The 25,028-nt window shown below is 48.2% G+C and overlaps 1 pseudogene; it reads left to right on the forward strand.

The window, feature by feature from the left end:
- The first annotated feature begins 18,190 nt into the window (after positions 1-18,190).
- On the forward strand, positions 18,191-18,773 carry LOC140387315 (mitotic spindle assembly checkpoint protein MAD2B pseudogene; annotated as a pseudogene).
- The last annotated feature ends 6,255 nt before the right edge of the window (positions 18,774-25,028 follow it).

The raw sequence follows: 25,028 nt of genomic DNA on the forward strand, positions 1-25,028 counted from the left end.
CGGCGCGATGCCCGTCTGATTGGCGCCGTTTTGGGCGCCAGTCGGCGGACATCGCGCCGTTTCGGGAGAATTTCGCCCCTGATTACATTGTTTCCTTTGTGATGTTCAAAATGCTTTGACTTCAAGAGGTGTTACTTTTAATTCCTGTCATTTCTATAGTTTTATTTTCCAATTGTGTTCTCAGCTCAATTTTGACTTTGATTTTGGCTTTGAATTATGTTTCTCGTAGACTGATAAACCTGGGGCGTCATTCTCCGACCCCCCGCCGGGTCGGAGAATGGCCGTAGGCCGCCATGAATCCCGCCCCCGCCCCCGCCGAAGTCTCCGGTACCGGAGATTGGGCGGGGGCGGGAATTGGGCCGCGGAGGTTGGCGGGACCCCCCCGCTGGATTCTCCGGCATGGATGGGCCGAAGTCCCGCCCAGAAATTGCCTGTCCCGCCGGCGTAAATCAAACCTGGTATTTACCGGCGGGACCAGGCGGCGTGGGCGGGCTCCGGTGTCCTGGGGGGGGGCGTGGGGCGATCTGACCCCGGGGGCTGCTCCCACGGTGGCCTGGCCCGCGATCGGGGCCCACCGATCCGCGGGCGGGCCTGTGCCGTGGGGGCACTCTTTCCACCATGGCGGAGGCGGAAGAGACTCTCCCCACTGCGCATGCGCGGGAAACTGACAGCGGCCGCTGACGCTCCCGCGCATGCGCCGGGAAACTGTCAGTGGTCGCTGACGCTCCCGCGCATGCGCCGCATTTCCGCGCCAGCTGGCGGGGCAACAAACGCCATTTCCGCCAGCTGGCGGGGCGATTTTTGGTGTCTCCGGCGATACTCCGGCCTGCGGCCCGCGGAACTCGACCGGCCCATTCCCGCCGCTTGATAGAATCGCGGTAGGGCGTCGGACCGGCGTCCCCGGAAATTTTGCCGGCCCAGGCGATTCTCCCAACCGGCGTGGGAGTGGAGAATCACGCCCATTGTTTTTGGCTTCATTCAAAATCCCGTTTGTCTTGTTTTCTAAGACTGCTTGACCAAAGCTATCTGCATTTTACAATCCTTCCCTGGCAGCTGCTGTTAACCCTTTGTGGGATCTTTCCCTACATTCTCTCATGTTTCTCTCAGACCAGATATTGCCAGACTTCCATGTTTCAAATGACACATCTTTCCATATTATCAATTACACCCCATCTTGACATTTGAAACATAACTATATCATTTGGTCAATTATCCCCCCCATCTAATTGTACTGACTAACATTTATCCCCGATCTTTTTCATTTGTATGTACATGTTTTGTGATTTTAAATTGTGCACCAAAATCAATTCGTAAATGTATCCATATCACAGACCAGTGTCTTTTTTTCCGTTCTTTCCTCAAGTCCAATTACCATGAACCATAGCCTCAGCCGCTCAGGAAGGTAACAAAATAGCCGTGTTCCACTACCTCCAAAGCATTTTACTTCCTTGGGGTAGCAGCACCGTAGAAGCTTCCTCATGTCCCTTAGATACAGCACACAACTCAATCCATCAGTAACCAAAAAGGTCTTTTGTCTATCACTGGTATTAAGTGCCCCCTTTTTCTGTCATCCAAATTCTTTCCGTTTCTCATTGGAATGGTAAATTATGATATCATGTACCACCCCTTGCTTCATTAATTGAAAAGGTTCAATTGATCCTGCTTCTATCCCTGACTTCTCCCACATTAATGTCTAACATTGTCCTGAACCATGTATGTCTGCCAACCCCTGGTGTACATGAGAGAATATCTTTCTGACAAACTTCCTTCAAATCCTTTTCGTCTGTTATAATTTCCCTTACAACATTTGCAATACAATATGCCTACAGTATTCACAAAACCACATCGAACTATCGCTATTTCCAAATAAAATCTCCCTATTGTTAAATACACAGTTAAAAAAAAGAATTAAGCCTTATCTTAACACATTACTCATCATCTAACCATACAAATAGACCGTGTGTTACAACTTTACATATTTGCAACTGTTATCACAATTTCAATACTAAAAATAAAGTACAACATCCCTTTGTGGCTTTGGAACCAATAGTCTTTACATACTAAATATGGCGTGTTAACAACATCAATATTATTCATAATGTTCTATGTAGTTAAATCAAGAAACCACACCAAACTACCATTATTCCCCCTCTATTAATACATTCACACGGTTTTGAAATGCTGATCAAGGTCCTTGAACGGCACACATATCCCCATTATCATACATAACAGTCCCTACCAATTTACATGACATTTCTTCTTTAATAATGTTTACAGCTCTTCAATGCAATATTGTTTGCTGCATTGGTTATAATTTTCCCGCCGTGGCATCAAGCTAAAAAAATTCTTAAACTATTGTCATTTATCATGTTGGGGTTCCTCGTCAGTCGCTGCTGTCTGCCGAGACCCTTAATAACTCCACCGCGTAGTACATACCCCGTGGAGACCACAGATCATCCATCAGCTGATGTCCAATTAGAGATGTCTGACCTGAGGTTTCATTGCTCAGTAATAATTTGATATTTTGATTTGTTTCTAACCCGTAAAGTTTTCCTCCAGGCCCTTGTCATTTAATTCCCTCAAATATGTAGCCAATTGTATCATTAGTTTCCCCCCAATCCTGTCTAAAACATTCTTCTCTGAAGTGCAGTTCTCTTCCTTCTTGTGAACTGGTTTGTCTGTTATTTACTTTTTCCATCTGAAAAATCAAATGAACAAGTCAAGGGTGGAGAGGGTCCTATTCTTCAATTTGTACTTTCTATCTTTGTTTGGATTCTCCAGAAGTGCCCTCTCCAGGACTTCCGGATTTCTTTTGCCACCATTTCTTTCCTTTTTTCTTTTTGAACTGATTTATTTTCCTTATCCTTGATATACATCATACAATTAAACCCTGTTAAGCCTCCTCCTTCTGTCATTGCACCCCTGAGTGAGATTCGAAGAATCTCAAACTCCTCGCCTTTTGCTCACTCAGTGATCCAATCATTGAAACCTTACCCTGATACATTCCTGATATTGCTACTGCATTTACTTTAATTACTTCATTTTGATTACGACTGGATCTTTATGAAAGTAAGTTCCAAACATGACATTTTAACTTTATCATCTGTCCAATCAATGCTGCTAACGGGTTTTAATTCACTGTCTTCCCACCAGTTGGTTATGTGTTTTAATTATGATACAATTTCTTTTGCTCCAGACACCATTCTTCTCTAAGTCAACTGTATGTTTACCCAAATTCTGAACAACCTTATCTTTACATTTTACAGTTCACTGATTATTTTCCCTGCAGTCTTAGTTGGTAGCTTCACCCAAACTTCCTCTGTATTATCAATTGATTTTAATATCTTAATTTTAACTACCTGCATTTATTTTTATTAATTTCCTGCCATCAGATTCTCTTTTCCTTATACTGCTAGTAATTCTCTTTTGATCCAATATCTTTATTCTCCAAAGCTCCTTCAATGTATTTAACATTCTAAACATCATTATTTTTGCTGGTGACTTTCTTGTGCTCATCGGGCACTAGGACCCTGCGGAGCTATGCAGTGTCAATTCCAATGCTCAGTTTCAAAGCCTGCTAGCAGCTGACTGCTGACCAGTACAAACTCTTTATCCATTTATTCGAAGACTAATTAAGTTCTGAAAATGCGATTTACTACCTCATAATACTGATCACATTTCTACCTGCCATTTATAACTTCCAATTAATGTGAAACTCAGTTTTACAAAATACAACATTTTTTTAAAATACAAACACCAAAGGAAATTCACAATTCCTTATTAGACATACACACACTCATTCATCCACTCAGATCTTGGACCTCTACTCTCGGGTTTCACAAACCCTTATTAAACACACACTCATTTATCCACTGAGATCTTGGACCTCTATTCAGTGGGGCTTTAGTTACTTTAACAAAAAATGAGACCCCTCCGTGCTGATAATGTTTCACTTATGCAGGAGTTTTTTTGCCTCTGTTAATTTCTTCCACTCTTGTTTCATTGCTTCAACTCTCTTGACCGTTTTTCAGAGCAAGAGGATTATTCTAATTGCCATTTTTCGGAATTCTAAGTTCTGCTCCTGGTTGTCCCTTTCAGTTGCAATCTGGAATTAAGGATAAGTACCCTTTCTGGGTCCTATCCAAGGCTGACTAAGGCACTATCTTCCTGGTTTAGTTAAGGGTCGATTGGTTATTGGTCTCTAAAGATTCTAGGCGTCCCCATTTCTCTAGGATGTAACCTCACACTCTGCCTTACTCTAAGGATGATTTATTTTTTGTCCTCTTTTTACCAGTAATGGATGCAAGATTTTTAGTGCTGTCACCAAGATGTCTTGCAGACTTTATCTCAGGATCAGCATTTCTAGTCTGCTGATTTTACACACCCAACCTGAGCTTCAGTCCCCTCGATCCACAGAATATCCTTACAAACGTCAATCACATATGACTTTCCAGACTAAACTCGGCAGGTAAAGTCTGACTCACACATCGACCAGAAACTTCTCATATTCCAACCGTTTCTTGGGAACTAGAAACTTCTAATATTCTAGCCCCCACTCTAGCCCCCATTCTGCTCAACTATAAACTTCTAATATTCTAGCCTCGCGTTACCTAGAAACTTCTAATATTCTAGGTCCCTGTTCGGGCGCCATGTTTTTGAAAACTCACCACTATTCTTAGAAGTCCCCTATACCAAAAAGGGCCGACATTCTAAATGGTGATCAGGGATTCTCACTCCCCGACTCCGATGCAAGCTTCAGTGGGTGCTATTCAGGTCAAACTAAATTTTCAAGTTATCCCCCGGTATAACCCATACCTTCACCGAAAATTTCATTTACTTACCACTTAGTAGCATCGATCCTGGGTCCCGCATTGCTAAGTAAGTAAAGTAGACTAATAACCACTGTTTCAGGTTAAAATTTTAAAGTTATTTTATTATTATATATGTTTTTTTTCTTTTTAAAAGATGCAATTACTGTCTTTACAGAAAAGTAAAAAGATCTTTCTTCTGGATCCTTCTGGTTGGTTGAAGGGACCTTCAGGCCCAACTTGACAATCAATCTTCTTTTTAAAATCTGGTCTTCTTTAGATGTATTCGCTGGTTAGCTCGGTTGCTGTGTCCTATCTTTCCCATGACCGAGCTGACTGTGTAATCTGTCTCTGCTTCTCCCCTCTCTCTCTGAGCTCTCTCTCTCCCTGAGTTCTGGTTCTGGATCTGATAGTTCCTGCCCTGGTCTCGAGGTTTATATTTGCTTTCTAACAATTAAGTTTTTATGATGTTGTTGTAAAGTAACTCTTATTTTCTTTGATTGTAAAAAGCACCTTTAATCTAAAACAGTCTAATCCAACTAAATATACATTTTGACATGTCTTCATCTCATAGATCTGGGGCGAAATTCTCCGGAAACGGCGCGATGTCCACCGACTGGCGCCCAAAATGGCGCAAATCAGACGGGCATCGCGCCGCCCCAAAGGTGCGGAATGCTCCGCATCTTTGGGGGCCGAGCCCCAACCTTGAGGGGCTAGGTCGGCGCCGGATGAATTTCCGCCCCGCCAGCTGGCGGAAAAGGCCTTTGGTGCCCCGCCAGCTGGCGCGGAAATGACATCTCCGGGCGGCCGCTGACAGCTTCCCACGCATGCGCAGTGGAGGGAGTCTCTTCTGCCTCCGCCATGGTGGAGACCGTGGCGGAGGCGGAAGGGAAAGAGTGCCCCCACAGCACAGGCCCGCCCGCGGATTGGTGGGCCCCGATCGCGGGCCAGGCCACCGTGGGGGCACCCCCCGGGGCCAGATCGCCCCGCGCCCCCCCCAGGACCCCGGAGCCTGCCCGCGCCGCCTTGTCCCGCCGGTAAGGTAGGTGGTTTAATTTACGCCGGCGGGACAGGCAATTTAGCGGTGGGACTTCGGCCCATCCGGGCTGGAGAATCGCGCGGGGGGGGCCCGCCAACCGGCGTGGCACGATTCACGCCCCCGCCGAATCTCTGGTGCCGGAGACTTCGTCAACCGGCGGGGGCGGGATTCACGGCAGCCCCCGGCGATTCTCCGACCCGGCGGGGGGTGGGAGAATTTCGCCCCTGATTACATTGTTTCCTTTGTGATGTTCAAAATGCTTTGACTTCAAGAGGTGTTACTTTTAATTCCTGTCATTTCTATAGTTTTATTTTCCAATTGTGTCCTCAGCTCAATTTTGACTTTGACTTTGAATTATGTTTCTCGTAGTCTGATAAACCTGGTATTAGCAAATTTTCACACTAAGAATTATCACAAAATTCAACTGAACTCATCCATTCTTTTCCAGATCCTTACTAAGATAATTACTTTCAATGAAGGTGTGAGCCATTGTTTTTGGCTTCATTCAAAATCCCATTTGTCTTGTTTGCTAAGACTGCTTGACCAAAGCTATCTGCATTTTACAATCCTTCCCTGGCAGCTGCTGTTAACCCTTTGTGGGATCTTTCCCTACATTCTCTCATGTTTCTCTCAGACCAGATATTGCCAGACTTCCATGTTTCAAATGACACATCTTTCCATATTATCAATTACAGGGTACAGGGGGCTGGATGTCACATGCACAAAGTTGTACCTCCTGGCTAAGTTGGACCATTCCTGGTTTGCGAAGCAGGAACCATTGTCCGACATCACAGTGAGTGGGATGCCGTGTCGAGCAAAGGTGTCCTTACAGGCACGGATGACTGCAGACGATGTGATGTTGTGTAAACGTACCACCTCCGGGTAGTTTGAAAAATAGTCTACAATCAGGACATAGTCCCTGCCCAGCGCGTAGAACAGGTCGATGCCGACCTTGGACCAAGGGGACGTGACCAACTCATGGGGCTGTAGGGTCTCACGTGACTGGGCCGGCTGGAAGTGCTGACAAGTGGGGCAGTTGAGCACTGTGTTGGCGATGTCGTAATTGATGCCGGGCCAGTACACTGCCTCTCGGGCCCGTCGGCGGCACTTCTCCACGCCAAGATGGCCCTCGTGTAGCTGTTCCAAGACGAGCTGGCGCATGCTGTGCGGGATGACAATGCGGTCCAGTTTCAGGAGAACACCATCGACTACCGCCAGATCATCTCTGATGTTGTAGAACTGCGGGCAATTGGCCATTGAGCCACCCGTCTGTTAGGTGGCGCATGACACGCTGTAGCAAAGGGTCAGCCGCTGTCTCGCGGCGAATTTGGACGAGGCGTTCATCCGTGGCAGGTAAATTGGAGGCTACGAAGGCCACATGGGCGTCAACCTGGCAGACGAATCCCGCTGGGTCACACGGAGTGGTTGACTGCCCTGAAGAGAGCGTCGGCGATGATTAGGTCTTTGCCCGGGGTGTATACCAGCTGGAAGTCGTATCGCCGGAGCTTGAGCAGAATACGCTGGAGGCGAGGCGTCATGTCGTTCAAGTCTTTCTGTATTATATTGACCAGCGGGCGATGGTCGGTCTCGACAGTGAATTGGGGAAGGCCGTACACATAATCATGAAACTTGACGACACCGGTCAGAAGGCCCAGGCACTCCTTTTCTATCTGCGCATAGCGCTGTTCCGTGGGGGTCATGGCGCGTGACGCATATGCAACGGGGGCCCATGATGAGGCCTCATCGCATTGCAGGAGCACTGTCCCAATGCCAGATTGGCTGGCATCGGTCAAAATTTTTGACTCTTTCGCCGGATCAAAAAAAGCTAAGACCGGGGCCGTGGTGAGTTTGGTTTTGAGTTCTCTCCATTCACGCTCGTGGGCAGGAAGCCATTGGAAGTCTGTCGTCTTCCTGACCAGGTTCCTGAGAGCCGTGGTATGAGAGGCGAGGTTAGGGATGAACTTCCCGAGGAAGTTGACCATGCCCAGAAATCGGACGACTGCCTTCTTGTCCTCTGCCGTTTTCATGGCTGTGATAGCAGCCACCTTGTCCGCATCCAGCCGCACACCCAACTGGGAGATGTGGACCCCGAGGAACTTGAGTTCCATCTGATCAAAGGAGCATTTGGCTCTGTTGAGGTGTAGGCCCTGCTCACGTATGCGTTTGAACACGCGCTGGAGGCGACTGACATGCTCCTGCGGGGTGGTAGACCAAATGATTATGTCATCGACATAAACGCGAACACCTTCAATGCCTTCCATCATTTGTTCCATGATCCTGTGGAACACTTCTGATGCCGATATGATCCCAAACGGCATCCTGTTGTAACAATATCTGCCAAAGGGGGTGTTAAAGGTACACAGTTTCCTGCTGGATCTGTCGAGCTGTATTTGCCAGAATCCTTTCGAGGCGTCAAGTTTGGTGAAGAGCTTGGCACGAGCCATCTCGCATGTGATCTCTCCGCGCTTGGGAATTGGATAATGCTCCCTCATGATATTGCGATTCAGATCCTTGGGATCAATGCAAATTCTCAGCTCGCGGAAGGCTTTTTTACGCACATCACGGAACTGACCCAGTCGGTTGGTTCCGTAACTCTGGAGATCACTCCTTGGTCTTGGAGGTCCTGCAGCTGCTGCTTGAGGCGGTCCTTGAGGGGTACTGGGACTCTGCGAGGTGCATGCACCACAGGCGTGGCGTTCTGATTGAGTAGGATCTTGTAAGTATATGGGAACGTGCCCATGCCTTCGAAGACGTTGTGGTGCTGGTCGATGATGGCGTCGAGTTGCTCCCTGAAGTCAGCGTCCTGGAAGGCGGGCATGTCATCAGGAGAGAGAGAGTAAACTCTCTGAACGAGGTTCAACAGCTTGCACGCCTGTGCGCCAAGCAGGGAGTCCTTCGAGGAGCCCACGATCTCGAGAGGAAGGATGGCTTTCCGTGACTTGTGTGTCACTTCAAGTTGGCACGAGCCGGTAGCAGGAATGATGTTGCCATTGTAGTCCAATAGCTGGCAGGTCGATGTAAAGATGGCTGGTTTGACATGAAGGCTTTGGAAAGCAGACCACGCCATGAGATTGGCGGAGGCACCAGTGTCCAGGCAGAATCGTATTTGGGACCGGTTGACCGTCAGGGTGGCACACCACTCAACGTCTGGATCGATGCTGTATACCGACAGCGGCTGGTGTCTTTGCTTCGGGGACAGTCTGCTTTTCGTTATGACACCGACTCGAAAAGGCGCCTTCGGGTCCTCGGTGTCACTGCTGTGTGGGAGGTCCGCATCGGACTCGGTGACCGTGGGTTGAATTGCCCGAACATTCCTGCGAGGCTGGCTGAAGCGATATGAGTTGACAGGCTGAGCTGCTCGACAGCAGGCAGCATAGTGGCCAAGTCTTCCACATCGTAGACATTGTCGAGATTTTGCGGGGCATTGCCACTTTAAATGGACGGAGCCACAGTTGCCGCACGTCGTGACGTCAGCACGTTCGCTGCGCCACCGCGCATGCGCGGTGCGGTCATGCATGGTGCGCCCCTGCGCATTATGTTCCTCAACGTTGCCGTCCCCTCGTTTGGTGCGTACAAGCGCGGGAGTCCGCGAAAAGCGCGCAAAATGGCCGCCCTCATCCAGGCTGAGGCCCCGGAGGTGCTCAGCGGGACCTGAGAGTCAGAGCGGAGATTTTAAAAGAGCGAGAGTGGAGAGTCAGAGCGGAGATTTAAAAAGAGCGGGAGCTGAGAGTCAGAGCGGAGATTTTAAAAGAGCGAGAGTGGAGAGTCAGAGCGGAGATTTAAAAAGAGCGGGAGCTGAGAGTCAGAGCGGAGATTTAAAAAGAGCGAGAGTGGAGAGTCAGAGCGGAGATTTAAAAAGAGTAAGAGTGGAGAGTCAGAGCGGAGATTTTACAAGAACAGGAGCTGAGAGTCAGAGCGGAGATTTAAAAAGAGTAAGAGTGGAGAGTCAGAGCGGAGATTTTACAAGAACAGGAATTGAGAGTCACAGCGGAGATTTATAAAGAGCGGGAGATGTGAGGAACCCTCTGAGCACCGGGCTGAGTTTGAAAAATAATTTTGGGAGACATCACAGGAAACTGGTAAGTTCATTGGACGGTAAGTAACTGCTAACTTGCATGACCTTCGAAATTGCATCCAGATTAAAGATAAAAAGATAAATATTTTACAAATTAGAAAGACTATAACTACCTGGAAATGTAAAAAAAAATTAAATTAAATAAAGTTGTAGGGCTAGGTGATGTGTTGTTCCTGTATGATTTGGGAGCGGGTGGACCCCATTGTGGTTCCCAGTGACCGCATCTGTGTTGGTTGCTTGAGGAACTCCAGCTCAGAGTTGATGAGATGGATTCTAAGCTTAAGTTGAGACACATCAGGGAGGGGAAGAAATACCTGGACACTATGTTTCAGGAGGCAGACACACCCCTTAGACTAACTAACTTGAATTCTGCAAGTGGTCAGGGACAGGAGGGTGAGGCAGGTAGAGGGATCTAGGAGATAGGGTTGCAGGATCCTTAGCCCTTGACCTTGTCCAACAGGTTTGAGATTCCAACAGGCATGATGAGCAAACTGACTGCAGCGCCATGATACAGGGAGCTATTCAAGTGCGGGGGGGGGGGGGGGGGGGGAGAGAGAGAGAAAAGAAATGTAGTTGTAATTGGGGATAGTAGGATAGTATAGTTAGGGGCATAGACACTGTTCTCTGTGACCAGGATCTGGAGTCAGAAGGTTGTGTTGCCTGCCTGGAGCTCGGGTTCAGGATATCTCATCTGGGTTGCAGAGGAACTTGAAGTGGGAAGGTAAAGATCCATTTGTCATGGTCCACACAAGTACCAAATGATTTGTTATGTTGTAGGTGTAACATAAGCGGCTTCCTTGTGGTGCACTTGACAAAGGAAGGTTCAGACGTGGAGATAACTTCAACATGTTTATTAAACTATTTACACTTATATTACTTGCGTTCGACACTACTGCTAATCCTACTATAGCTAACCAGACTTGACTAACCAGCTGCTGCAATCCACGTGGTGGGTGTAATATTGAATCAACCCTGTGTCTGTACTCACTGACTGTCTCCACAGGAAAGAGGCAGATCATGTGTGTGGTGTCCTTTATATATGGGTTGGTGTAATGCCCCCCTGTGGTCGTGTCACCTCATTGTGCATCGTGAATGTCTATTGGTCCTGTCCTATCTAACTGATCTATTGGTTGAATGTGTGTGTGTGGTGTCTTTGGTGCTCCCTCTAGTGTCTAGCTAGCCTACATGCATTTACATTGATGCACATCACCACATCTCCCCTTTTTTATATGTTACATATTTTCTGCACACTTTGAGAAAATTGAACAAAGAACAGGTAGATAAGGTAAGGTATATACAAGTCATGGGAACAGTGATTAAACAATAAGTCCAAATCATTTGTGTGAGTCCATAAACCATCAATCATCATGGTCAAATGTCTCTCTTGGTTATGAACGCCATCAACGTCCCTGTGCCACAGGAACCAAGAAGTGGTCAAATCACTTCGCTGTCTGATTTGGAGTCCCTTTCTTTTTTCGATGTTTGTGATGGTGCTGTCGGATGGCATCTTGTAGCTGATAAGGTGTTGACGTTGAAGAGGTACCATCAACAGTATCATTCAAGGTCATGGATGTGCCATATGTTGAAGTTGGATAAGACTGTACATACTGGTTCTGGCCACGTGCTGTGCAGGAAGGGTGATCCTGCTGAGAACCGTTGAAGCTTGTCGAATTGGAAACAGAATTGCTGCTCGCATAAATACCTGGTGATGGTGTGAAACTAGAGCCTTGCATCTGATAGGGATATGCCGTCTGTCCAGGCTGGGGTGCAGCAAATCCTGGGCTGTAACTAAGGCATCCAGTCTTTAGTGCAGATTGTGCTTACGGTAGTCCTCCTTCGGTCTTGATTCCATTAATGGGCAATCCTGTAGTGCTGGCCTGTTTGAGAATATGCTGCATAGACTGCTGGCTGCTGCATGCCTGAATACTGGGTTTGTCCAGCATGAGCTGTCATTGGCTGCACTGCTGGTGTGGAAAAAATGTGTGGATATAGCTGTGGTGAATATTGGTGTATTCCTCTTGGACTGTAGCCGCTGCTTGTTATTACTGACCCAGTGTAATTGAAAAGTGATCTATCTCCTGTCATTGTGGCATCTGCTGTCACCCTGAACGTGCCATCACTGAGGTTGCGGCACTCCCTGTCTGGAGTGAAGTCCGGCTTATGTGAATCAGAGTCGGCGTTTGGTTGCTCCCCATCTGGAGTCTTGTCTGTTTTAACTGAGTCAGTGTTGGTTTGTTGATGCTCCCTGTCCGGAGTCTTAGCAGGTTCACTGGAGTCAGCTGAGATTTCTTGATGCTGCATGTCTTGTGTCGGAACATGCAGGAATGCATTGACTTGTGGAGAGGTTCGAGCGAATGAGGGTGGAAGTATCATGGTGTCACCAGAGTCACCAGTGGTCTCACAGTGATCGTCGAGTGCCTCTGTACACACTAGATAAGGTCAGTCACTTTGCACATCTTGCATGGGAAGTGGGATGCTGTTGTCACTCTTCTCACAGACCGTGGGTAGAGCCTCAGTAGCTGCTTGTTCACTTGGGTTGGGTAAATTGTCAGAGTCTTCATGTGGTAGTGCAAGCAATGTGGGTGGACTGTCATTGTCTTGCTGTTGTCCTTCATTTGGGCTTGGACTGTCACCGTCGCTTTGTTCTTCACTGTAGCATGATAGACCGTCATGGTCGTCCTGCTGTGCACTGGAGTGTGGTAGACTGTCATAGTCTTCTTGCTGTTTGCTTGAGCATGGCAGACTTGCATCATCTGCCGCTAGTTGGTGAGAGGAGGTTGCTAGACCCTCATGGTCTTGTTCCTGCAAGGACTGCGCGACAGAGTCTTGTGTTGCTTCTATCGTGGAGGCTGTCCACGAGCTCGCTGTGGAGGCTTGTGACACTGGAGTCACGTCTTGTGTGTGCAAGGACTGCGCTCTGGAGTCTTGCGTTTTTTCTATTGTTGGGTCTGTCCATGAGCTTGTTGTGGAGGCTTGTGACACTGGAGTCACTTCTTGTTCATGCAAGGACTGTGGTGTGGAGTCTTGCGTGTCTTCTTTCGTAGAGTCGGGAACCCTGAGCGGTGCGTGGACCACGCTCTGTGTGGCAGCAGGCCGCTTTCTGTGGACTTGTACCGCTCTCTGTCTCTTGGTTTCAGGCTGCAGCATCATCCTACACTCACGAGTCGGGATGTCATATCTGCTGGGCTGAAGATCCTCAAATACGAAGAGCGATTCCGCATCTGCGTCGGATTCAATACTGGGGTCGCCAATGTGCAACACGTCTAGTTGCAGTTCGGATTTGGTACTCAGGTAGCCTCCCAAGGTGAAAGGTTAATCCGAGTCATAGTCTTCTAGGACCATATCATCACTGTTTGAGTCGGAGCTGGCATTGGGCTCGCGAGGTCCAGAGAAAATGTAAAGGTAGGTATCAAAATATTCAAGGTCAGAATCATTGGTTTGCGCGTAGGTAACTGCTTGTTGCAGGGTTCTTCGGAGGTTAATTTTCTTTCCTGGTTCAATTTGAGGCATTGTGCTGTCATTCCAGGTGAAGGAAGGTTGTTTTACTGCTTTAAAAGATTTTTTATTTGATTTGGGACATTTCCCCTTTAAATGGGCGTGGTCCGGTGCCTCTGACGTCATGACGCATGTGGCATATTGCGTAGGAAGCGATTGCACATGCGCAGATCGCGGCTCCTTTACTTGGGGCCTTTTTCGCAAACGGACCTGCCCGTTCTGTGCGCTTCTCGCGCAACTGCGCAAGTGCAGTCCCTTTAGAAAGATGGCCGCCGACCAAAATCGTTCTCTGCTCCGGGATTTCAGCCTCGAGGTGAGTACTGGTGCTTCTCTTACCTTTTCTTTCTGGTTGGAGTGTGCTTTCCTCAAAGTATTTGCCGAATTTGTCCAGGACTGCCTGGAAGTCGCTCCTGTTTTGCCCCTTTGAGAACTTGAATTTTTTAAAGATTTCTTCTACTCTGGCACCGGCAATGGTGAGGAGAAGCTCTGATTTTTCAGGATCGGCCACTTCTTCTACTTCGGCTGCCACCAGGAAGATTTCAAACTTTTGCCGGAATGCCTGCCAGTTTTCGTGGAGATCGCCGTGGCACTGGAGCTGCTGCGGAACCCGGATCTCGAACATCTTGCCTGGGTATCGTTGCTGGTTGTCACTGTACGCTGAGATATGGCTATCTGGATTGAAACAGTTCACTTCTGGTACCATGATTTGTTATGTTGTAGGTGTAACATAAGCGGCTTCCTTGTGGTGCACTTGACAAAGGAAGGTTCAGACTTGGAGATAACTTCAACACGTTTATTAAACTATTTACACTTCTATTACTCGGGTTCGACACTACTGCTAATCCTACTATAGCTACCCAGACTTGACTAACCAGCTGCTGCAATCCACGTGGTGGGTGTAATATTGAATCAATCCTGTGTCTGTTCTCACTGACAGTCTCCACTGGAAAGAGGCAGATCATGTGTGTGGTGTCCTTTATATATGGGTTGGTGTAATGCCCCCTGTGGTCGTGTCACCTCCTTGTGTATCGTGAATGTCTATTGGTCCTGTCCTATCTAACTGATCTGTTGGTTGAGTGTGTGTGTGTGATGTCTTTGGTGCTCCCTTTAGTGTCTAGCTTGCCTACACGCATTTACATTGATGCACATCACCACACCAAAGACATAGGAAGAACAAGAATATAGGTTCTGCTGAAGGAATATGAGCAGCTGGGGGCTAAATTAAAAAGCAGAACCAAAAAGGTAATAATATCTGGATTACTACCCGAGCCAGGAGCTAGCTAGCACAGGGTCAATAAGGTTAAAGAGGTAAATGAGTGGCTCAAAGGTTGGTGTGGGAGAAATGGGTTTGAATTCATGGGACACTGACACCAGTATTGGGGGAGGGGGCTGTTCCGATGGGATCTTATTCACCTGAATCAAGCTGGGACCAGAGTGCTGACGAATCATATAACTAGGGCTATAGATAGGGCTTTAAACTAAATAGTGTGTGGGGTGTGGGGTGGGGTGGGGGGATGGGTTCAGTTGTATGGAAAATTAGAAAATCAAAGTTAAAGGAGAAGGTGAGAGTGCAGGTTAATGATGAGGACTTTAAACAACTTAAAGAGGCTGAGGGCTCAGGAGAGGTTAGTAAATTTCCAGAAAACGTGATAGAGCAGTGTATAGAAAGTGTCTGGAATCCAACTTCAGGCAGAGCAAAAAAGGGGACAACTATGAGAAGGGGGGAGGGGGTGGAGGTCAACGCAGGTCCTAAGGTGTTGTACCTAAATGTGTGCAGTATATGAAATAAGGTAAATGAGCTTGTTGCGCACATTGAAATTGCTGGGTACGATGTTGTGGGCATCACAGAGACATGGCTGCAGGAAGATCAGGGCTGGAATCGAAATATCCAAGGACATGTGTCCTATTGAAAGGGCAGGCAGATGGGTAGAGGGGGCAGGGTTGCATTGTTAGTAGGAAATTAACTTAAATCGATAGCAAGAAGTGATTTCCGGTCGGAAGGCATAGAATGTCTGTGGGTGAAGTTGAGGAATTGCAAAGGTAAAAAGACCCTGATGGGAATTATGTACAGGCCCCCTAGCAGCAGTCAGGAATTGAGGCAGAAAATAAATCAGGAGATAGAAAAGGCATATAAGAAAGGCAACATTACAATTATCATGGGGGATTTCAATATGCAAGTGGACTGGGAAAATCAGGTTGGTAGTGGATCTCAAGAAGAGGAATTTGTGAATTGTCTATGAGATGGTTTTGTGGTAGAGCCCACTGGGGAATAAGCAATTCTGGATCTGGTGATGTGTAATGAGGCAGACTTGAATAGGGAACTTGAGGTGAAGGAACCCTTAGGGAGCTGTGACCACAATATGATAGAATTCACCCTGCAGTTTGAGAGGGAGAAGCTGGAATCAGATGTACTGGTTTTACAATTAAAGGCCAAGACAAGAGGGAGGGGTCGACCAGAGTTGATTGGAAGGGGAGCCGAGCAGGGAAGACATTTGAACAGCAATGGCAGGAATCTTTTGGGTTGTTTGGGAAGCTCAACAGAAATTCATCCCAAGGAGGAGGAAGCATGCGAAGGGGAGAACAAGACAACCATGGCTGACAGAGGACGTCAAGGACAGCATTAAAGCAAAGGAAAAAGCATACAATGTGGCAAGTGTCAGTGGGAAACCTGAGGATTGGGAAGTCTTTAAAAGCAAGCAGAGAGCAATTAAAAAAGCAATAAGGGGGAGATGAAATATGAGTGAAAGCTCTGCTAATAATTTAAAAGAAGATTGCAAGTTTTTTCAATATTTAAAAGTTAAGAGAGAGGCATGAACGGACATTGGACCGCTGGAAAATGAGGCTGGAGAAGTCGTAATAGGGAACAAAGAAATGGTAGAGGAACTGAATATAATATAATATTTATTAGTGTCACAAGTAGGCTTACATTAACACTGCAATGAAGTTACTTTGAAAATGCCCTAGTCGCCACATTACAGCGCCTGTTTGGATACACCGAGGGAGAATTCAGAATGTTCAATTCACCTAACAAGCATAACTTTCAGGACTTATGGGAGGAAACCGGAGCATCCCGAGAAAACCCACGCAAACACGAGGTACTTTGCATCAGTCTTCGCAGTGGAAGACACCACGGGCATACCAGAACGTCAGGAGAGTCGGGGGCAGATGTGAGTGAAGTGGCCATCAGTAAGGAGAACGTGCTAGGGAAACTGTAAGGTCTGAAGGTGGATAATCTCCCAGACTGGATGGACTACACCCCAATTATGGGTTGGTTAGCCTGACTTTGGTTGTTGGTAAGATTTTAGAGTTCATTATTAAGGATGAGTTTGCGGAGTACTTAGAAATGCATGGTAAAATAGGACTGAGTCAGCACAATTTAATTAAGCCTGACGAATCTGTTAGAATTCTTTCAGGAGGTAACGAGGAAGTTAGACAAAGGAGAACCAGTGGGCGTGATCTATTTGGATTTCCAGAAGGCCTTTGATAAGGTGCTGTACAGGAGGCTGCTAAATAAGAGCCCATGGTGTTAGGGGCAAGGTACTGTTGTTTGGGAAGTTATTAAGGATTAATAACCATGGGTTACGGGGATAGGGTGGAAGGGAAGGGCTTAAATGGGTCGGTGCAAACTCGATGGGCCGAATGGTGTCCTTCTGCACTGTATGTTCTATGTTCTACTGGCATGGATAGAGGATTGGCTGACTGGTAGAGAGTGGGGATAAAGTGGTCCTTTTCAGGATGGCAGTTGGTGACTAGTGGTGTTGCACAGTGGTCAGCGTTGGGACCACAGCTATTCACGATATGCACTAAGAAGGAACTGAGGGCATTGTTGCTAAGTTTGCAGATGATACAAAGATATGTACACAGGTTGTGTTGAGGAAGCAGGGAGGCTGCAGAAGGACATGGACAGGCTGGGAGTGGGGAAAGAATTAGCAGATGAAATATAATTATGGACTTTGGAAGGAGAAATGGAGGCATAGACTATTTTCTAAATGGGAAGATGCTTAGGAAATCAGAAGCACAAAGGGACTTGGGAGTCCTTGTTCACGATTCTCTTAAGGTTAACGTACAGTTCAATCGGCAGATAGCAAAGAAAATGCAATGTTAGTATTCATGTCGAGAGGGATAGAATCCAAGAGCAGGGAAGTACTTCTAAGGCTCTGGTCAGACTCCATTTGGAGTATTGTGAGCAGTTTTGAGCCCCATATCTAAGGAAGGATGTGCTGGCCTTGGAAAGGGTCCAGAGGTTCACAAGAATGATCCCCGGAATGAAGACTTGTCATATGAGGAGCGGTTGAGGACTCTGGTTCTGTACTCAGTTTAGAAGGATGGGGAGGAATCTTATTGAAATGTACAGAATACTGAGAGGCCTAGATTGATTGAAAGCAGAGAGGATGTTTCCACTAGCAGGAGAAACTAGACCTCGAGGACACAGCCTCAGACTGAAGGAAAGATCCTTTAAAACAGAGATGGGGAGGGATTTCTTTAGCCAGAGGGTGGTGAATATGTGGAACCCATTACCACAGAAGGCTGTGGAGGTCAAATCACGGAGTGTCTTTAAGACAGAGATAGATTAATAAGAGGATCAGGAGTTATGGTGAGTAAGCAGGAGAATGGGGATGAGAAACATAACGACCATGATTGAATGTGGAGCAGACGGTGAGGTCGGGATGCGGCCGAGTGGGGTGCCGGGAAACAATGAATCTATCGGCGGTGTAAATTTGGAGCGCACTCAGCAGCTGGTGGTGTGGCGGCCGGGACTCTGGGTGCCGGATTAGGGCGGATGTTCATCAGTATGGCCACCCTCACACGACAGGATCTCAATTTTGGACAAGTGATTGCAGATGTACTGTGTGAATTTCTAGAAGTGGCTTTTCATGTGATCCTGTATGTCTGGGAGGTTTATCCTATCGGAATCTTTCAGATGTCGTGCCACCCGGAGCTTAACCAATACATCCAGGACACACTGCACTGCATTAAACCTCTGATTGAGAAGAATGACGTGGATTGGATGGTGGTGGTGGTCCTGAATAAGGAGCATCATCCCGTGGAGCGCTTTTTCTTTGAGATACTGTCTGTCAGCTCTCACTCACTGCTTTCCCGTGTTGAGCAGCTGCTTCGAGCATCGATCCTGAAGGTCAGTGTCTGTGATGAGATTCTTGACAGAAACCCTCATACACGAGATGTTGCCACTCGAGACATGGAGGAAATTCAAGTGATAAAGGACTTCCCATGGATCCATGCTGATGAACAGGAAGTGAACATGCGAGAGCCACGGTTAATCGCACTGAAAACTATGACATCAGATATCTTAAAGATGCAATTGTATGTTGAGGAGATAGCTCAGAAAACTTGCTGATTGCACATCAGATCCAGTAGCCACATTACCAAATGAAACTGATCCCAAGACACTGGACATGTATCATCATGGAACTGACTGGTGGGGTATAAGAGAACTTTCAAAATTTGTGTTAATGTGAAACATGAGCAGGGATCAAATCCAGTGAATTGGCATCTATGGGTTTTAACCCTTTTGCACTGTAGAGATAATTTGTGGTTTGACCATGCACATTGCATTGTGCTGCATTCGTTGAGGATGAGACAAAATTTGGTGTAATTTTATGGTTCTAGGTTGTTCTTTGAAATAGCTTATCTCCTGCATGAATAGGCATTGCTTTTTAACTTAGTGGCCAAACTTTCTCTGAACAGACTGTAGAGCAATGATACAGCATTGTACAAATGCACAAGACTTGTAATCTAGATTCTGCAGCCATCCCAGTGGTTTTCTCACCAGTGTGCGAGATTATGCCCGTCATCATAGGGCCATGTAGCATGTGGGGCTCATTGCCTAGCATCCCAATCAGACCGCGATGCCTGGACACTGTGCCTGAATAATAATAATCTTTTATTATCACAAGTATGAAGTTACTGTGAAAAGCCCCGAGTCACCACATTCTGGCGCCTGTTCAGGTAAGCTGGTGTGGGAATTGAACCCATGCTGCTGGCCTTCTTCTGCATTACAAACTAGCTGTCTAGCCCACTGAGCTAAACTCGCCCCGGAACGCTGCGGGAGGCAACATCGCACACGCAGCAGCCAACATCAGTACACCCATGGGATGGAAAACAGCTCCGGGGCATGTCCATAGCCAGAGGGTGAGTGAGTGCCACTGGGAGGGGGGAGGATGCCTGGAGAGGTGGGTCAAGGGGTCGGAGGTTGGCGCGCATTGCGGAAGAAAGTGACAGAAGCGTCATATTGGTTGTGCACAAGGGTGTTTATTGTGTTTCACAATTCCCTACCCTCCCATTGGTGCTGCACCCTCCCCCACCCCCGACCCACACCCCCATCCCTCCCCCCCTTCCCGGTACCCTCAGTGATCCTCGATGTGCTTGGCCCTCCTACCTCTACCACTATGTCTAGGTGTATCCCCAGGATGCACATCTGAAGTGGAGGCAGCCAGCTACTTACCATGTCCCGTGGCCTTTGGTGCCCCTGGCAGAAGTCCTCTGGGGGCTCTGAGGCCAGAGACCCCGGCTCACTTATCGGCGGCACATGCACAGCCGTGCCACCCTGTACTGTATGCTGACCCCGAGACGTGGTCTCATCAGAGGGGTGGAATACGGGGAAGCCGGTTGCCACCGTCACCATTCCATGGGACGGGTCCGGGTTGGCACCCGGTATCCCCTTCTCCCGCTCAGTGCCCATAGGACCCTGGGGGTCACCTTGGGACAGAGGGGTAGCTGGTTCGAGCCCCAGCTGCCCCTACATCATCTGGTTCTGCCAACCCTTCTGGTTCCCCATAGTCCCCACCATTGTGTCATCGCCCTCAGTGAAGCTCATTAGTGACTAGGACACGCTCTGCAGCACTTCTGTAATGTCCACCTGTGATTGGGTCAAGCTCCGCAGCGCCTCGGCCATTCTCATCTGAGAGCGGGACATGGCCCACAGAACCTCATCAAAGTCAGCCTGGTACTGGGTGGCATCTCCCAGCGAGTTGGACATTCTGCCGATACCCTCAGCCATGGCCGTCACCGACTGCACGATGCTTTGGACATCTTCACTAACGGTGCCGGCGTCGTGCACCAGGCTCTCCACTGTGATTGCCACCCTTGCAGCGTTGGCCTCGGTGCCACGCATTGCCGATGATATCTCCAGCACCCATAGCCTCTAGGACACCTCCAAGTGGCTATAGGTCTGCTGGAAAGACTTTGACATCTCCCACTGAATGTCCCGGCTGGACCCTAACATCTCCATCAGCTCTGGGGTGACCTCTTCCACAAGCTCAGCATCAGGTTGGGACCCAGCTGGGTTCTGGGATCCAGCAGACCTCTGACTGCTGTCTCAACTGGGACTTTGTACCTCCACCTGATGTGCAGAATCAGCAGTGTGGCGCTCACCAGATTGTACCCAGAAGCTTGTCTACAACATAGGGGCAGCACGGTACCACAGTATTTAGCACTGTTGCTTCACAGCTCCAGGATAGATTCTTGGCTTGGGTCACTGTCTATGTGGAGTCTGCGCGTTCTTGTCGTGTCTGCGTGGGTTTCGTCCTGGTGAACCGATTTCCTCCCACAAGTCCCGAAAGACGTGCTATTGGGTTATTTGTCATTCTGAATTCTCCCTCTGTGTACCCGAACAGGCGGCAGAATGTGGTGACTCGTAGCTTTTCACAGTAACTTCACTGCAGTGTTAATGTAAGCCTACTTGTGACAATAAAGATTATTATATTATTTCCCATCAAGGTGCGTCTATCTGCGCTGGTGAAGGGTGGGGATGACAGCCGTGACGCGATTATTATGGTGGCATCCTCGGAGCTCTCCTCTCAGGTGGTCTCATGGGAGGCTGGAGAAGGGCCACCGGGATGGGCCAGCGCCATTGTCTGGAGGGTCTGCGGGAGAATGGACATGTGGTCAGCGGGAGGAATGGGTCAGTCAGTAAGGCAATAACACACATTTGACAAGTCCTCCTGGTTGAGCCTGGTGGTTCCTCGCCACTGCGGCGTCCGCCAATCTCTGTATTGGTGACTATCCTCGGCCACACCGGTCACCTCCAGGTCTCACTCCTTAAAGATGGTGAGGATTCTTATGTCCGGCACACCACCACCAGTCTGTGCCCTCTCCCAGCGATTGTGGGAGAGCTTTTCCTGAGGCAACACAGAGATGGCATCATTAGGCACACACGTGGTTTATAGTGGTGGGAAGGGGATGTGAAGGAAGGGTACAGGGAGTTGAAGGGGGTCGCATGGGGAAGGATGCTTGCGTATCGGTGGAAAGGTCTCGGGGATGCGGGGGGGATTGCGTGGGTATCTACTCACTCGCACTGTGTGGTGTTGGAACTTTGACCTTTTCATGAACTGAGGGGCCAGTCCTCCTGGTCGTACTCCGAGCTCACAGCCGCCGCTACCTTGTCCCAGGCGGCACTGGCTGCCCTATGGTTGACCCTCCAAGGGAACAGGGCATCCCTCCTGGCCTCCAATGCGTCTAGCAGCCTTCCCAGATCTGCATCCCGGATCTTGTGGCCGGTCTCCTGGGCGTCGTTGTTGCGAGCTGGCTGGGGTTGGCTGAGCAAGTGCCGCTCGACGTTGATGGCGGGGAGCTGGCGAGCGCAGTGCCGGCAAATTGGCGTGCAAGCCTTCATTTGCAGCGAGAGGCCATTGGGTTCTCGGTAAGTGGACCAATTAATGTTGAATAACGTTGCCAGCCTCGCCGGGCCGAGCGCTGGGAAGCTCACGGCAATTCCCACGCTTAGAAATAGTCCCGGAGAATCTCACCCCATGTTGATATTCTTCTAAATTCCAGTGGGCAGCGGCCCAACCTCGCTTGATAAGAGAACCCCTTCATCTATGTTCAATTGGCTTGTTACTTCTTTCCAAGCTTTCTCTCTGGTGAACATATGTACCTTCTTTAAATTCTACGCTGCAATTCAACCATTGGGAAGTGATCCAGGATACCTGAATGTCCATGATCAGCAGCATCGTGCCCCTGCTGAGCCTGTCCCCTGACCAGTGAGATCCAGCTGAGATGCACAGACTAGCACAACTCTATAGTTTGCTGCAAGAAGATTCATCCGACCCTCAAACTGTAGAAAACACTATTATTCCATCACAGCTATGTGGATTAGGTACATGTGCCATATGCCAGTTGCAGTACGTGGAGCACTGGCTCTACCTGGAACTGGTAGAGCCAGTGCACGGTAAATGCACGGTAGCATTGTGGATAGCACAATTGCTTCACAGCTCCAGGGTCCCAGGTTCGATTCCGGCTTGGGTCACTGTCTGTGCGGAGTCTGCACATCCTCCCCGTGTGTGCGTGGGTTTCCTCCGGGTGCTCCGGTTTTCTCCCACAGTCCAAAGATGTGAAGGTTAGGTGGATTGGCCATGATAAATTGCCCTGAGTGTCCAAAATTGCCCTTAGTGTTGGGTGGGGTTACTGGGTTATGGGGATAGGGTGGGGTGTTGACCTTGGGTAGGGTGCTCTTTCCAAGAGCCGGTGCAGACTCGATGGGCCGAATGGCCTCCTTCTGCACTGCAAATTCTATAGGAGCTAGTTTAGCTCAGTGGGCTAGATAGCTGGTTTGTGATGCAGAACAAGGCCAGCAGTGCAGGTTCAATTCCCGTACCAGCTTACCCGAACAGGTGCCGGAATGTGGCGACTAGGGAGTTTTCACAGCAACTTCATAGTTGTGACAATAAAAGGTTGTTATTATTATGTATTAAAAAAGTAGCATTTTCTAAGTTCTAAGAGAGCTTATACCTAAGCCCCACTGAAATTAAATGGGATGGGTGGGGGTGGGGGGAGTGGAAAGAAGAGACCACTTTAGAAACTACACCATTCTAAATTTACTAACTCGAATGATCTCTCCCAAGGCTTTTTACACTTACATAAAAAGTAAGAGGGTAGCCAGGGAAAGGGTTGGCCCACTGAAGGATAGGCAAGGGAATCTATGTGTGGAGCCAGAGGAAATGGGCGAGGTACTAAATGAATACTTTGCATCAGTATTCACCAAAGAGAAGGAATTGGTAGATGTTGAGTCTGGAGAAGGGGGTGTAGATAGCCTGGGTCACATTGTGATCCAAAAAGACGAGGTGTTGGGTGTCTTAAAAAATATTAAGGTAGATAAGTCCCCAGGGCCGGATGGGATCTACCCCAGAATACTGAAGGAGGCTGGAGAGGAAATTGCTGAGGCCTTGACAGAAATCTTTGGATCCTCGCTGTCTTCAGGGGATGTCCCGGAGGACTGGAGAATAGCCAATGTTGTTCCTCTGTTTAAGAAGGGTGGCAGGGATAATCCCGGGAACTACAGGCCGGTGAGCCTTACTTCAGTGGTAGGGAAATTACTGGAGAGAATTCTTCGAGACAGGATCTACTCCCATTTGGAAGCAAATGGACGTATTAGTGAGAGGCAGCACGGTTTTGTGAAGGGGAGGTCGTGTCTCACTAACTTGATCGAGTTTTTCGAGGAGGTCACTAAGATGATTGATGCAGGTAGGGCAGTAGATGTTGTCTATATGGACTTCAGTAAGGCCTTTGACAAGGTCCCTCATGGTAGACTAGTACAAAAGGTGAAGTCACACGGGATCAGGGGTGAACTGGCAAGGTGGATACAGAACTGGCTAGGCCATAGAAGGCAGAGGGTAGCAATGGAGGGATGCTTTTCTAATTGGAGGGCTGTGACCAGTGGTGTTCCACAGGGATCAGTGCTGGGACCTTTGCTCTTTGTAGTATATATAAATGATTTGGAGGAAAATGTAACTGGTCTGATTAGTAAGTTTGCAGACGACACAAAGGTTGGTGGAATTGCGGATAGCGATGAGGACTGTCTGAGGATACAGCAGGATTTAGATTGTCTGGAGACTTGGGCGGAGAGATGGCAGATGGAGTTTAACCTGGACAAATGTGAGGTAATGCATTTTGGAAGGGCTAATGCAGGTAGGGAATATACAGTGAATGGTAGAACCCTCAAGAGTATTGAAAGTCAAAGAGATCTAGGAGTACAGGTCCACAGATCACTGAAAGGGGCTACACAGGTGGAGAAGGTAGTCAAGAAGGCATACGGCATGCTTGCCTTCATTGGCCGGGGCATTGAGTATAAGAATTGGCAAGTCATGTTGCAGCTGTATAGAACCTTAGTTAGGCCACACTTGGAGTATAGTGTTCAATTCTGGTCGCCACACTACCAGAAGGATGTGGAGGCTTTAGAGAGGGTGCAGAAGAGATTTACCAGAATGTTGCCTGGTATGGAGGGCATAAGCTATGAGGAGCGATTGAATAAACTCGGTTTGTTCTCACTGGAACGAAGGAGGTTGAGGGGCGACCTGATAGAGGTATACAAAATTATGAGGGGCATAGACAGAGTGGATAGTCAGAGGCTTTTCCCCAGGGTAGAGGGGTCAATTACTAGGGGGCATAGGTTTAAGGTGAGAGGGGCAAAGTTTAGAGTAGATGTACGAGGCAAGTTTTTTACGCAGAGGGTAGTGGGTGCCTGGAACTCACTACCGGAGGAGGTAGTGGAGGCAGGGACGATAGGGACATTTAAGGGGCATCTTGACAAATATATGAATAGGATGGGAATAGAAGGATACGGACCCAGGAAGTGTAGAAGATTGTAGTTTAGTCG

The sequence above is a fragment of the Scyliorhinus torazame genome, chromosome 12 (assembly GCF_047496885.1).
Source record: "Scyliorhinus torazame isolate Kashiwa2021f chromosome 12, sScyTor2.1, whole genome shotgun sequence".
Classification (NCBI taxonomy): domain Eukaryota; kingdom Metazoa; phylum Chordata; class Chondrichthyes; order Carcharhiniformes; family Scyliorhinidae; genus Scyliorhinus; species Scyliorhinus torazame.